Source organism: Mixophyes fleayi, chromosome 9 (assembly GCF_038048845.1).
Source record: "Mixophyes fleayi isolate aMixFle1 chromosome 9, aMixFle1.hap1, whole genome shotgun sequence".
Lineage (NCBI taxonomy): Eukaryota > Metazoa > Chordata > Amphibia > Anura > Limnodynastidae > Mixophyes > Mixophyes fleayi.
In genome coordinates this window covers 89,434,008-89,448,116 of record NC_134410.1, presented here as the reverse complement: position 1 = coordinate 89,448,116, position 14,109 = coordinate 89,434,008, and the positions used below count along the sequence as shown (strand labels likewise).

Genomic DNA, 14,109 nt, shown 5'->3' with positions numbered 1-14,109 from the left:
GACAATGCTACAACTTCAGAAGTAAGTACATAATATCCTATTCTGTGGTGTGTGTGGGTGTGGGTGTGTGTGTGTGTATATATTTACTAATGTATATGCTGTAAGAGAAATGTATAGGAGTGAGTATTTCATCAGTATTGCTCATTCGTGTTGTGAGTGTATATAGAGACAGAGAATGAATGTGTGTTAAGGATGCATTGTGTATGCCATGTGCTCTTGAAAGATGGGGGGTTGGATTACAATATCCTATTCTGGTGTGTGTGTTTACTAGTATATATGCTGTAAGAGAAATGTATAGGAGTGAGTATTCATTGTTGTGAGTGTGTATAGAGACAGAGAATGTATGTGTGTTAAGGATGCATTGTGTATGCCATGTGCTCTTAAAAGATGGGGGGTTGTTAGAATTTGCAGGTAAAATAAACAGATATTTGTTTCAGTGGTAGATAAAGAAAGATTAAGAGAAAGAGAGAGAAAGATATAACATCAGAACATAGAGGGTAAACAAGATGAGGGGGATGGAAATTCATTGTAATGCAATTAGCAAACATTCCTGAAAGTATATGTGAAAAGGCTAAAGCTCCAGAGAGTTAAATATAAGAAGATGAAGGATTCATATAGTTAACAGATATTTGTTTCAGTGGTAGATAAAGAAAGATTAAGAGAAAGAGAGAGAAAGATATAACATCAGAAAAGGCTAAAGCTCCAGAGAGTTAATTCATATAGTTAAGAGTTACAGATATAGCTTACTGGTATGTCTCCAGGGTTCCAGGTGTGGGAGAGGTTCCAAGTATGTGTGTGTGTGGAGTGATGGAATGAGAGGGATATGTTTGTCTCAATGGCTTATAAACCTTTACCCATAATGCATTGCTTCAGATGGGAGGGCTTGACCTCTGCCACACCCCCGCAACTAGATACGGCCTGTATGACTCAAAGCCTTCTGTTTCCTATCTAGCACATGGTGCTAACAAAGAACTTACTGTGGAGCCATAACAGCAGTGAAATGCTAGTGTCCATTATGCGTGGCTCAAGCTCCGCCCACCGCGACTGCGTCATCAGTGGCGATATAGGAGCTCCTTCACATTCCCCCTGTTGTCGGTAACCCGACACTACAAGTTGGAAGGTTTACTCTATCTAAGTGTATTTTTTTTTTTTTTTTACTATTATATACTCACTTCTGTATTAACAAAAAAGCATAACATAAGACAGTTTTTAAAGTAACATATAAAAACAAATCAACAATTTCAAAGGAAGTCCACAAGAACGGTTGGTAATCTTCAAAAGTCCATAATCAAAATCCTTGAGAAAGTCCATAAGTAGATATCATAGAAAAGAGTCCTTGAGTATTGTTTTTTTGTTTTGTTTAAAGTCCTGAAGCATTGGAATAAAATTTATTGTTAATAATTTCTCTATTCCAAAGTTAGCAGAGTCCTTTTTCAAGTTATTACAACGTCTTTTCACAAGTTCTGTATATGAATTTTCAAGCGGAATGATGTTTGAAGGATAGTAAAGACTTTGAATGTTCTATTAGAGTCAAGTCCAGAAGGATAAGAATCCAGGAAGAGGGAGAGAGAGAGACCCCAATGATCACCAACTCTCACTTGTCCCCTTCCTACCGACTATGGAGGAGATAAAAAAACCTCTATGCAATTGACGACATCCCAGGAAAAACCCCCTAAGAGATCCATAGTGGAAAAAGTATCCCCTCTCCCAAGGGATATTCTATAAAAATAGTTAATCTTGCACTGTTAATGGTGAAGTCCATGAAAAAAAATGAGAATCTTGTCATATCTGGTGGTGCATAACAAACATCTTCTATGTAGTTTGTTTAGTGACTAGTCCATAGATGAAATAGTCCATAACCCCCCTCCCTTAATAGTTCGACATTTGTTGTCTTCTAGTCCTTATACGTTCTTCTTCTTTGTAGAGCTTTACAGTGTCTTTAAGTTCTTTAGTCATTGTTTTTATCTTTCTGTACACAACCAGTAGTGCAATATATAGGATTACTACCAGCAAAATGAGAACTATTATGGGATGTATGAGGAGATTGAAAAATGATGTTGCTTTTGGACTGTAACCAAATAGGCTCTCCCACCACGATACTTTGGCGTCTTCCTCTAAGGCGTGCAGGACCTTTGTGATTTTGATGGCATCATGTTCCAGCTTGATGGTCGCTTGCTTCTCCGTCTCCTTGAGTTTTTCCAAGATGTCGTCCTCCTTCCCGAAGTCGAGCAGCCAGTTCTTGAGCTCTGTCCCGAAACCAAGTGGAATTTTCTGAAGCCTCACAGGAGTATCTGGGTGGATATCTAGTCGCTTCTCTGGGGTCACTGGTGTTCTTCCCATCTCGTCTGCTACATCGATACCTAGAGTGGGGATAAGAGTACAATATGCTCCTCGGAGAAGATTTCCTCTTTGGGTGCAGTTAGTAGCATAAACAGTATACGAGACATTTTGGAATTGATACCAGCACCAGTAACCTTGACCCAGATATTTTAAATTAGATGATGGCTTTGGACTAACATCCATCAAACATGATCCTTCAGTATCCCAGCACTGCTGCCTGAGTACTCTGTCATGATTCCCTTGACACAATATAGCGTCTTCTCGTCTCCAACATCCATCCGTGTCAAATAGATATGGATGTGACCCTTCATATGTTAACGTGTCAGATTGGAGACGTGGATGGAGTATTGTATCCCCTGGCATCGGAATACCCAAATTTACTGCAGTGTACCCCTTCCTTTCTCTACCAGAAACAGGAGCTAGAGAGGAGGCAGTACAGGTCAGATTCAGGCAACCATGCCACTGTGTGAGCCACCAGTTTGTATGATTCAACGCAAAGTCAGGGACAAATTGCTTTATCCTCTGTCTAAGGTTGAATGGATAGTGACCATTATGGAGAGATGACACTATGTGTTTTAGATTTTCTGAGAGTTCACTCTGAACCTGTGTGCATGCCAGAGCCAATTGAGCTCTATCTTGTTCTCCAATGAGACCCAACACCAACCCTCTAAACTTTTCCCGAAGGGCTACAGATAGAGAGGTAGTGGCATCTATATGAGCATGTTGTAAGTTCTCAAGGATGTGATTTACATCCAGTTGAGTCCTTACACCATCTCCCGTATGTTGTGCCAGGCTCCCAAGTTTATTCCTCAGAACCTCTAAATCCATAGTATTCAGTGTACCTATTCCCATTGCACCTCCTCCAAGAGCGGTCGCAATGGCATCTCGCTTCCCCCTATCTTTTTTAAGTCTCCAGTCATCTTTTCTTGTTTCTTGCCCGGATTCTACCCATCCTTTCAGCATATCTAGTTGATTCCTCACTAGTTCCTCACATCTGTGATCCCAACGATCTACTCTGAAATCCTCCACTGAAATTCTCCAAGTGTATAGCATAAATTTGACGTTGGTTATTATTGTCCATGGAGATGATAATTGGGGCGCTATCACATCTGCTATTTTATGGATAGGGATGTTACAGTCATCAAAATGTGGCCTGACTGGTTCTAAGACTTCTGTTTCATAGGGTATTCTGACTACAGTTACACATACTTGTCCTCTCCCTTTAAACGGATACCACTGGTCACTATCCCCTGGTTGTAAGGAGAGATATTTAACAGGTTTTGTTTTAGAGAGATAAGTCCACTGAGAGAATGTCCAACACCCTTCATCTGCTACCTCGCAGAATGGCCATTTAAAAGGTCCGTCAATGTTGATATCAAAGTTAATATCTCTGCCACTAGGGTCCTTCCAGTCAACAGACACATATCTGTTCCTGTACTCCTCAGTCATAGGGGTACCATCCATCCATACATCAATTATCGGAGTATCTATGCCATTACATACTATATCCCACCTCCAGGGGTTTAGATCTAACATAACCATTTGCTTATCTGGTTCCCAATGGGCATATGTAATAAAATAATATCCAGCAACTTCTGGTACACATTTATCTCTCATAATTGTTATCATAAAAGACCGTATAGATGGTGATCCCTCTACCCGGATGTACTTCTGATTTTTTGCATCTGTTTTAATTTTCAAAATGGCAGCTCTGTACAAGCCTTCCATGTCTACTGGCCCATGGTTGTTATTCCACATAGCTTGGCCTGTGTTACTACAGTTCAAGTTCATTATCATAACACTAGTTTGTAAATAATCTGTGGGAACGTGACCTTGGGCATATTTGGATTCTCTTGTGATTAGCAATTGGGAATCTCTCAACATGCAGTATCCCTTTATAGTACCTATAATTGGAATGGGTCTATCAAAATATGTTCGAACACGCAGACTATCCTGAGCATTAGATCCTATGAAGGTAGCCTTTAGAATATACCACCCATCATATTCTCCCCCTGTAGTATCCTCTGGGTCCAGTACTCCCTGCTTTGTACAAAGTACCTCTGTTATATTATATGGTGTTCTCTTAAAGCGTGGTAAATGAGGATTCTTTGATACCCACCTGACAGATTTAGTTGGCACTAAATCAATATCTTTATAATGGTTATATTCTTTAAGGCAGAGTGTATGTAGATCATGTTGATTGGCAGACACATTTTCTTTGGGGGTATAGTGTCGGACCTTATCCCCTGCATAACCATATCTCCAAAACCCATATAAATACCATTGACCAGCCACAAAGCTGTAATTAGAGTAGGGCTCTAGGATTTTCCCTTCCTTACATTCTACTACCAAAAGCTCTAGCTGGTTAGTAGAATTAGATTTTTGGGAATTTCTTATTTGTGTTGCATTTGACCAACCCCTGTCCTCCTCGTTATTCTGAGGAGTAGCAAAACCCACTAGTACCACACCTACCAGTATTACCAGTGTCTGTAATACTAGTTTGCTCAGATGGCAGTATACTGAGCACCTTTGAGCTCCCACGGAGGAATAAGATTTGTAATGGTGTCCTCTGGGTGCTGGTGTCACAGATCTTTCCTTGGGCTCCATGATCTGCTAAGAAAAAAGGCATGAGTCTAGTTCTTTTTCAATAAGGACAGGTTTTAATTTTCCTTACTAGAACCTTTAGAAAGATGGTTTTATTGTTCCACACTCCCCTGTAGTTCCCAACTTAATGAGCACACAAATGCTCTACTGGGTTGAGGAGACTCGAGTGATTTTTGCCTGGTCAATATGGACCCACAATACCTTGCGTCTCCGCTGAGAGTCTTTCTTGGTAGTCACAGGCCTCTGTACCTTCAGCATGGTATCACCCATTGTCTCGAGAACCTGATATGGTCCCTCCCAGTTTGCATCCCAAGGACCTGCCTTACGGAAAACTTTGACCATTACTAAATCTCCTACAAGGGGCATTGGGGTCTCCCCCTGTAGATAGGGTTTGTGCAGCCGTACTGCTGCATATGGCAGCAGTCCCTTCAGGTTATCTTGTACCTGTTGTAGGAACACATCTCTGGCAATTGCATCCTTAATGGGATTTGACAGCTGAGGCTCATTGGGGAAGCAAAGTGGCATTTTGCGACCTGTCATGAGCTCGAATGGAGTGATCCCTGTTGTGGATGCTTCCGTTGCCCTAATACCCATAAGTATTGCCGGTAAAGCTGTTACCCAAGAAGATCCCTTCTGTAACAATGCCTTGGCTAACCGGGTCTTGATGGTCCGGTTCATGCGCTCTACTATCCCTGCTGACTGGAGATGATAAGGAACATGAAATCGTTGCTTTATGTCCAGTAGTTCACAAAGTGCTTTCATGACCTTGCCAGTAAAATGGGTTCCACGATCAGATTCTATGATCCTGGGGATTCCCCAACGTGACAAAATTTGCTCCCATAGGACCCGTGCTGTAGTGGTAGCTGAGTCATTCACTGTTGGAATGGCTTCTACCCACTTCGAGAACACATCAACAACTACCAAGGCATAGCGACAATTGCGACTGCCTGCTGGTAGTGGTCCTATGAAATCAATTTGTAAGGCTGCCCATGGCCCCTCTGCTGGAGGCACACGCTGTAATGCTGGCTTGAGAGCTGGTGCTCTAGGGTTGATTTGGGCACATACAAGACATTGTTGAGTAACACACTCTACTGTTTTGGACATTCCTGGCCAGTATAATTTACTCTTTAGTAGAGACAACAGTTTATCCCGACCAGGGTGCCCCAGGAGCTGGTGATTGAGCTGTGTCAGCTCCTCTTGGAGATGTGAAGGGACTACTGGGAGTGGATTTAAATTTTCTCCTGATACATGGCACAAGATACCCTGTCTGATAGACCAGGGATCCTGTGGTGAATTTCTGAGTGTCATAAGAAGAGGGTCTTTCGCCTGTTCCTCTTCAAATGACACCGGTCCTTCTTTGAGGACTTTCCTGCGTACAGCCACCTGGAATGAGGGCAAAAATGCAGCATCTGGATCACAAAAGATACCAGATATTGCAGCCATTTTTGCTGCTTCATCCGCTGCATTGTTTCCTAGGATTAAGGGGTTGTTCCCTTTCTGGTGTGCAGGCACTTTGATGATTGCAGCCTCATCAGGATGTGACTTTCCCCATTCCCAAAGTTCTTTTAAAACTGAAACGTGCGCCAGAGGTTTATTCTGGCTGTCCACGAATCCACGTTTTTGCCAGGTCTCTAAGTGTGATGTTAGAGATCGCACTACATACGAACTGTCACTGTATATAGTGCGCCGCCCTGGGGGCTGGAGAAAAAGTGCTTCTTTCACAGCCTCTAACTCAGCGCGCTGTGCGGACAGGTGACCTGGAAGTTTAACCAGGCTCTGGGTCCCAGTGGTCTCATCCAAGACCGCATAACCTGTCGCATATGTCCCATCCACTAGAGAGCGTGACCCATCAACAAAGATGATTCTGTCATCAGGGTGCGCTATCTGCCTGAAGAAAGGTGTTGTAAGGGAATGTGTCAATAGACCGCAATCATGCTCTGTTCCAGTTGTGTTTAACAATTGAGACAGAACATACTTAGCCTTGTGACAGATTTTGATGTTCCGTCCACTAAGGTCCATTATCCATCTCCCAAACCTCTGCTGAGAGACTCCAGGAAGTGTATCCCGGAGTAGAAGAGTTAATGGAGAGTGAGGTGTCTGCACAGTAAGTGGTCTAAACCCTACAATATGCTCTGTCACTTTGACAGCATAATGTATGGCTGCCAGCTGTTTTGCACACTCATCAAAACCCCTTTCAACTGGTGAAAGAAGTCTTGAGAAGTATCCTAGTGGTCTAGTTGTTATACCCACCTCTTGCAGGAGAGCCGCTGATATGGACTCTGATCCAGCATGCGCTTGGATGGCCAGATTGCCATCTGGGTGGGGGGTGGCTAGTACCGGGGCAGAGGAGAGGTCTCTTTTTAGTGTTGTAAAGGCCTTCTCCTGTGTTTCCGCCCAACCTTTCAGTGAGGGTTTTTCCCCTCTGAGTAATTCATAGAGAGCTTTTGCCTTGGTAGCAAAGTCCTCTATGAATTCCCTCATGAAATTTGCAACCCCCAGGAACTTACGTAAGTCCTGCAGGGTGCCAGGCCTGGGTAATTTAACCATTGCTTCCACGCGGGCGGCCATGATACCCTTTGTTCCATGAGCAATCTTAACCCCTAGAAATATCACCTCTGACCTAGCCAGGTTTGCCTTGTGAGGACTCAGCTTCAGTCCTGCACGTGACAGGAGGCCTAACAATTCCTGTAAGAGGGCTAAGTGCTCCTCCATGGTCTCTGTATGGAGGAGTAGGTCGTCAACATACTGTAACAGGCATTCTGGGCGCGAGAAAACACTCAGCACTTTTGCCAATGCCTGATGAAAGTAAGTTGGGCTACTGTGAAAACCCTGGGGCAAAACGCAGAACATGTATTGCGTGTCACGTACAGTGAACGCAAACTTGTACTGGCAACTTTCTGTTAAGGGTATAGAGAAAAATCCGTTTGCCACATCAATGGTTGAGAATACCTGGCTTTTACCATTTATCCTTGCCATTATGTCTGGGGTTTCTGCAACTACCTGCGCTGACATGGGGGTGTATTTGTTCAGAACCCTGAGATCGATTGTGAGTCTCCAGGTGTTCGTCTCCTTCTTCCTAACAGGCCATAAGGGATTGTTGCACTTTGAATTTCCCTTTATGACCACCCCCCTTGACTGTAGGTCAGTTACAGCTTCCACTACAGAGTCCATGGCTTCAGGAGGGAAGCGATATTGACGCTGAGGTGGTGGGTCCGGCCCTTGTATGTCCACCTCAACATCAACCATCCTTCCACAGTCATTTTTCCCTTGTGCCCATAATTCCGGATACCTGTACACAATAGGTTCAAGGTCTGTGTTGTGTGAGACCTCTGGCCATTTATGCACAAGTCCATTGTCATTCCTGTCATTTGCATGTATGAGTGGACCCAGATCATGTCGCTGTATCACACAGATCCTTGATTTTCTGGGACCTTTCCATACCATACAATTTGCTAGATCCAATATCCAGCCCTGTTTTGTCATTACATCAGTTCCGATAATGTTATCGGATCCTGAGTAGTACCACATTGGAATTTTTAAAGAGAAATCATTGATTTCTACAATCACTTTATCAATCCTGTGGGCTGTCACCCCCCCTTGTTGGTGATCAAATCCGATCACAACACACTGAGGGCTATCTGGATTCAAATCATGCTCCACATTGGTGATGGAGATTTCAGCTCCAGTGTCAAGCATGATTTTTACCCAAATATTTTTTATTTTAGCCATGATGTGGGGTCTCCCAGAAGGATCCAATACCAGGCTACATAGCGGAATTAGTTCCTTTGGGACCCCTGACCTTCAGTCTGTCTGCACCAGATTTGCTACTGGAACCTCTACTGCACAGACTGAAACCTCTTTATTTTGTGATGTTACCTGTGAAGCAGACGGTTTATCTGCTTGCACATTTACAGCTGCTACACACTTCAGTGGTTGTGCAACTGATGGACCTTTTGTCCTTGTACAATTATTATATTTCTTTTGGAAACCGTTTGTGTTTCCAGCTGTGTAACGAGATTGTTTAGGACAGTTTCTTCTACTATGTCCTTTCTGTCTGCACTTGTAGCAGACTAGATCTTCATCCTCTGCTGGTGGAGCAGATGGCTGAACATCTTTAGGGCGATGTTCAGGATAAGTCTGGCGGCGATCACGCGTTACACCACCAGATATACCCTGTTCCCTAATTTGTACAGATTTCTTGGATCTCAAAGTTTCCTGTCTGAATTCCTCAATAATTCTAGCTGCACCTGCAAGTGTAGTTTCCCTTTGAGCATTTGTTCGCAGATTGACATTTGTGTATGTAAATTTTTCCACAAATGCGCGAATCATGCCCGGTGGAATATGGGGTCTATGGTCGTTAGTTACAGTCCTATACATAGCTTCAAACCGACCACATAAAGCTAAAGGTTCATGGTGTATTGTAGGTTTGAAACTATCTAAGATATTGGGAGTTACCTCCCTATGCCCTGTTGTCAGTAACATAAGGGCAGCTATTCTTTCCTTTTTGTCATGGTAGCGACCATTCCCGGGGGCTGAGTCCCCAGTGGTCTCATACCTTTGACTAAGGTAAGTGGGTAGCCACAACTTGAAGAGATCCATGCGATCTTCTGGGGCCACACTTAGTTGAGTGCAATGGCCCTCAAAAATATCGCATGAGGTAAAAGGGTCTAAACTGCTATCATATTGAGGAAATTCTCTTTTGAGTTCCAAGAGGATTTTTGTTCTCTTTATATCATTACCTGTAAAAGGTTGATTGAAAGAGATCAAATCCTTTCTACCGTTGTTGCTTGGCCCTAAGACAGGAGTGGAATCTATAACATCCCATCCACTCTTCTGGTCTTGTGCCCGTGCACCAACAGTATTTCCCACCGGTGTTGGGGTGTACTCCAGTGTGCGTAACACTGGGTAAATGCCAGGGGATCTTACATCCTGCGTATCAAGTAGTGGTGCAGTGAGATCCAAGCCAGATAAGTCTGCTTGATACCCAGCTGAACTACCACTTTCCCTATTAAAAACACAAATTTGTTTTGTGGGTATTAACTCTGTAGAGTCCACCCGAGGGTTACTTTTAGATAGCTCTTTTATCGAATTTGAAAGATCAGTTATCAAACCCTGCATATTCATGATCATTTGGGCTCTACTTTCTAAGTCCTGCTGTAATTGTGCCCTATGGTCTTCAGTAGAAGCCATCCGATCATCTGCAGTATTAAGGTCAATGCATAGCTCAGCGATTTCCTTATCTTTATCAGTACAATTTTTACAGCTATCTTCCTGATTAATTACATTTACTTTCTTAGTCAACATACCTCTAGCTATCATTTCTGCATGCTCCGGTCTCCAAATTGTGTCCTCAAAAACCTGGACTAATTTAACCAACATTTGGAACCTTTTATGGGTTTTCCTAAACACACTTTGTTTATTAATAGACAATTTGTCATGACTGTACACCTGCTCTAGCAGTTGTGCCCATAAATTTTCTGCAGATGTATAACTAGCTGGTATGACAGGATTAAACATACTACCTTCTGCAAGTTTAGTGATATTAATGAAATCCATAGCTACCTGTTTGATGATCTTAACGACTGATTTAACGACCTGTGTAAATACTTCCTTGTTTGTTGCGTGGGAATGAAGTCAATTGGTTCGTCTTGTAGACCTGAATTCACCCAGCCAAAAGAGCGACTAATGGCTGTACGGGGTGACCAGTGCGCGCCGTCTACTCAGAATTCCAAAGCGTCGCCGAAGCACGTACCCGCTAGACAACTTTCAAAGACGAGTTTCTGATGGAAATATGAGGTTGAGGTGCCTTTAATGGTTCTGTGCTATTCAGGGTCAGTGTGATGTTACCCTGAAATAGAGAACAAAATAACCGAGTATCGTATTCTACATAAGATAAACACAGCCATTTAAGAAAAAATATTGCATTTACCCAAAAATTCTCAAGTTAGTTCACAATCAAACCTACTTTTGTACAACACTAAATCGCTAGTCCACCTAGAGAAAAAAAAAAATGTTAACATTAAATAGGCAGATTGGCCCTATTTTCCCTTGAGGAGATAATTCAGTCATTAAAGATCATTTGTTTCATCATTATGAAAAATGTAAAAATAAAATAAAATACAGAAATAAGAATAGGTTTGCTGCAATAAATTATGGGTCTTCTTGGCCATTGAAGATCATAATTAATACAGTTTGAGCTAGCTCGCCATTGTTATAGGATCCTGGGACCCGCCATAATAATGATACAATACCTTTGATCTTATTAATGACCAATCTCATTAATTATTGGGATATAATGCAATTTGCGTCTTTTTCGCTATTTTAGTCACGTCGAATAATACGCACCCGTGACATCTCAGATCTACTTTAGAGGCATTATTTCACTCAACCTTTTGAGGTTTCGCCTAATACCATGGCAACCCAAAAACAAGGTGTCCCAGTTGTCATGCTTGCGCATGACAACTAGAAATCCGTAGACTTACGCGATTCCTGTGTTTGACAAGGCTATATATATATATACATATACATATATATATATATATATATATGTACACACATCTCGCCTAAATATTACACAAATATTTCACATTTATGTGTTAATCGCTAAATAAATACCAATCTATCATTTACCTCACTATAATGCATTATCTATATAAACATCCATTCATCCTATTGATTACAGTTATCTAAACATACAAAACAGGCATAAGGATACAAGTCTTTTACTTTACAACATAAATGCATACATACAATTACAGATAATACATTATAGATTAAACAGACAATGCTACAACTTCAGAAGTAAGTACATAATATCCTATTCTGTGGTGTGTGTGGGTGTGGGTGTGTGTGTGTGTATATATTTACTAATGTATATGCTGTAAGAGAAATGTATAGGAGTGAGTATTTCATCAGTATTGCTCATTCGTGTTGTGAGTGTATATAGAGACAGAGAATGAATGTGTGTTAAGGATGCATTGTGTATGCCATGTGCTCTTGAAAGATGGGGGGTTGGATTACAATATCCTATTCTGGTGTGTGTGTTTACTAGTATATATGCTGTAAGAGAAATGTATAGGAGTGAGTATTCATTGTTGTGAGTGTGTATAGAGACAGAGAATGTATGTGTGTTAAGGATGCATTGTGTATGCCATGTGCTCTTAAAAGATGGGGGGTTGTTAGAATTTGCAGGTAAAATAAACAGATATTTGTTTCAGTGGTAGATAAAGAAAGATTAAGAGAAAGAGAGAGAAAGATATAACATCAGAACATAGAGGGTAAACAAGATGAGGGGGATGGAAATTCATTGTAATGCAATTAGCAAACATTCCTGAAAGTATATGTGAAAAGGCTAAAGCTCCAGAGAGTTAAATATAAGAAGATGAAGGATTCATATAGTTAACAGATATTTGTTTCAGTGGTAGATAAAGAAAGATTAAGAGAAAGAGAGAGAAAGATATAACATCAGAAAAGGCTAAAGCTCCAGAGAGTTAATTCATATAGTTAAGAGTTACAGATATAGCTTACTGGTATGTCTCCAGGGTTCCAGGTGTGGGAGAGGTTCCAAGTATGTGTGTGTGTGGAGTGATGGAATGAGAGGGATATGTTTGTCTCAATGGCTTATAAACCTTTACCCATAATGCATTGCTTCAGATGGGAGGGCTTGACCTCTGCCACACCCCCGCAACTAGATACGGCCTGTATGACTCAAAGCCTTCTGTTTCCTATCTAGCACATGGTGCTAACAAAGAACTTACTGTGGAGCCATAACAGCAGTGAAATGCTAGTGTCCATTATGCGTGGCTCAAGCTCCGCCCACCGCGACTGCGTCATCAGTGGCGATATAGGAGCTCCTTCACAGTCTCAGTATTGTGGCAGTAGAGAGTTTCGATCCAACTATGAGAGGGAGGGATAGATACAAAAGTTGGTGTAGATGAGAGGTGGCCTGGATGTTTAAATTGCAGACATTAAATCCAGAGGGTCTAAATGAGACCATGGGACTTAACGATTGGTATCTTTGAAGGTCATTGTGGATTATATATGTTTATATATATATTTCCAGATTTGATATGTGTTGCATATAATCCTATATATGTGCATATATGTGTATGTGTACATATTAGAAATTAGTGGTTTAAACCCTTAAGACTCCATTTGGAATTGTTATTTTATGTATGTTTAAATTTCAAGGAATCCTTTCCTTACCCCCCATCCCTTTCTTCTTTCTGTACCCCATAATTTTTGAAAAATTAATAATAAAAATACTATTGAAGTTAAATTTCAAGGAATCTTGTGTTAATTTTTATTATTTTTTCTATATATTATAAACAAGAAAATATTTTTATTTTTATGTTACCTGTATTTTATTTTACTAATATTTTTATATATATATTATATATTAGTAAATTAATATCTCAATTTTTTATTGTGGGTTTATAGTATGTGTTTTCCTCTTGGGGGTCTGTTTTATCAATTGGTTTTAATGCCAATATAGGGACTGTCCGGACAGTAATCACGGGTGCGCACCACAGCTATTGTCTTCGGAGGCAGATTATTGGTGAAGAATGAATATGATGAGCTCGTAAGTACAATATTATGCAGTCCAGCTTGTATCGCATTGGGTGAATTTCATTATCAAGCATCTGACGGACAATATTCAAGGGCGACTTTGGGTTTAGAGGGAGTTTATTAATAATATCTAAACTCATTCCTGAGTCTTTCGCTAGTTGGTCCGGAATTTTGGATGTTTATATGAGCACCCCGATTGACTGCTATATACGGAGGAATATATGAGCATTGCTAATTGGCACATTCTGATTTTAAAGGAACTAGGGGCCTGATTCATTAAGGATCTTAAATGAAGAGGATTCTTATTTCAGTCTCCTGGACAAAACCATGTTATATTGCAAGGGATGCAAATGAGTGTTCTCAGAATAGGCATCAATTGCCTACAAATAGCTAATACATGGGTAAATAGAACTTATATCCGCAGTGGACGCCCTGTGGTTTGATCTTCTAGAATCTTATGATATTACTGCTGTTTTGTTATTTATTGTCATTTGGGGAATCCATATGCATATACATGCATTTATGTGTTATATGATTCTAGGTAGTATTGTTTATAATTGCTTAATAAATGGCTTTTTTGTATATGATTCCTTGGAA

General features: G+C 41.1%; 2 protein-coding genes and 1 long non-coding RNA gene across 5 annotated transcripts in view; 1 reads left to right on the top strand and 2 right to left on the bottom strand.

Moving 5' to 3' along the window:
* Positions 1 to 14,109, bottom strand: part of LOC142100820 (adenosine deaminase domain-containing protein 2-like) — a 1,209,653-nt gene that overhangs the window by 153,283 nt on the left and 1,042,261 nt on the right. The gene's annotated exons all lie outside the window — the stretch shown is intronic.
* LOC142100818 (tumor necrosis factor ligand superfamily member 10-like) overlaps positions 1 to 14,109 on the top strand; it is an 84,369-nt gene that overhangs the window by 51,463 nt on the left and 18,797 nt on the right. The window lies entirely within an intron of this gene.
* LOC142101653 (uncharacterized) lies at positions 4,345 to 12,797 on the bottom strand. 2 transcript variants are annotated; one of them, XR_012679099.1, is made up of 3 exons: positions 12,472 to 12,797; positions 10,507 to 10,792; positions 4,345 to 4,953 (listed from the first exon to the last, which is right to left on the bottom strand). It is a non-coding gene; the product is annotated as an uncharacterized LOC142101653 (long non-coding RNA). The 2 variants fall into 2 exon arrangements; XR_012679100.1 differs by having other exon boundaries at positions 10,507 to 10,724.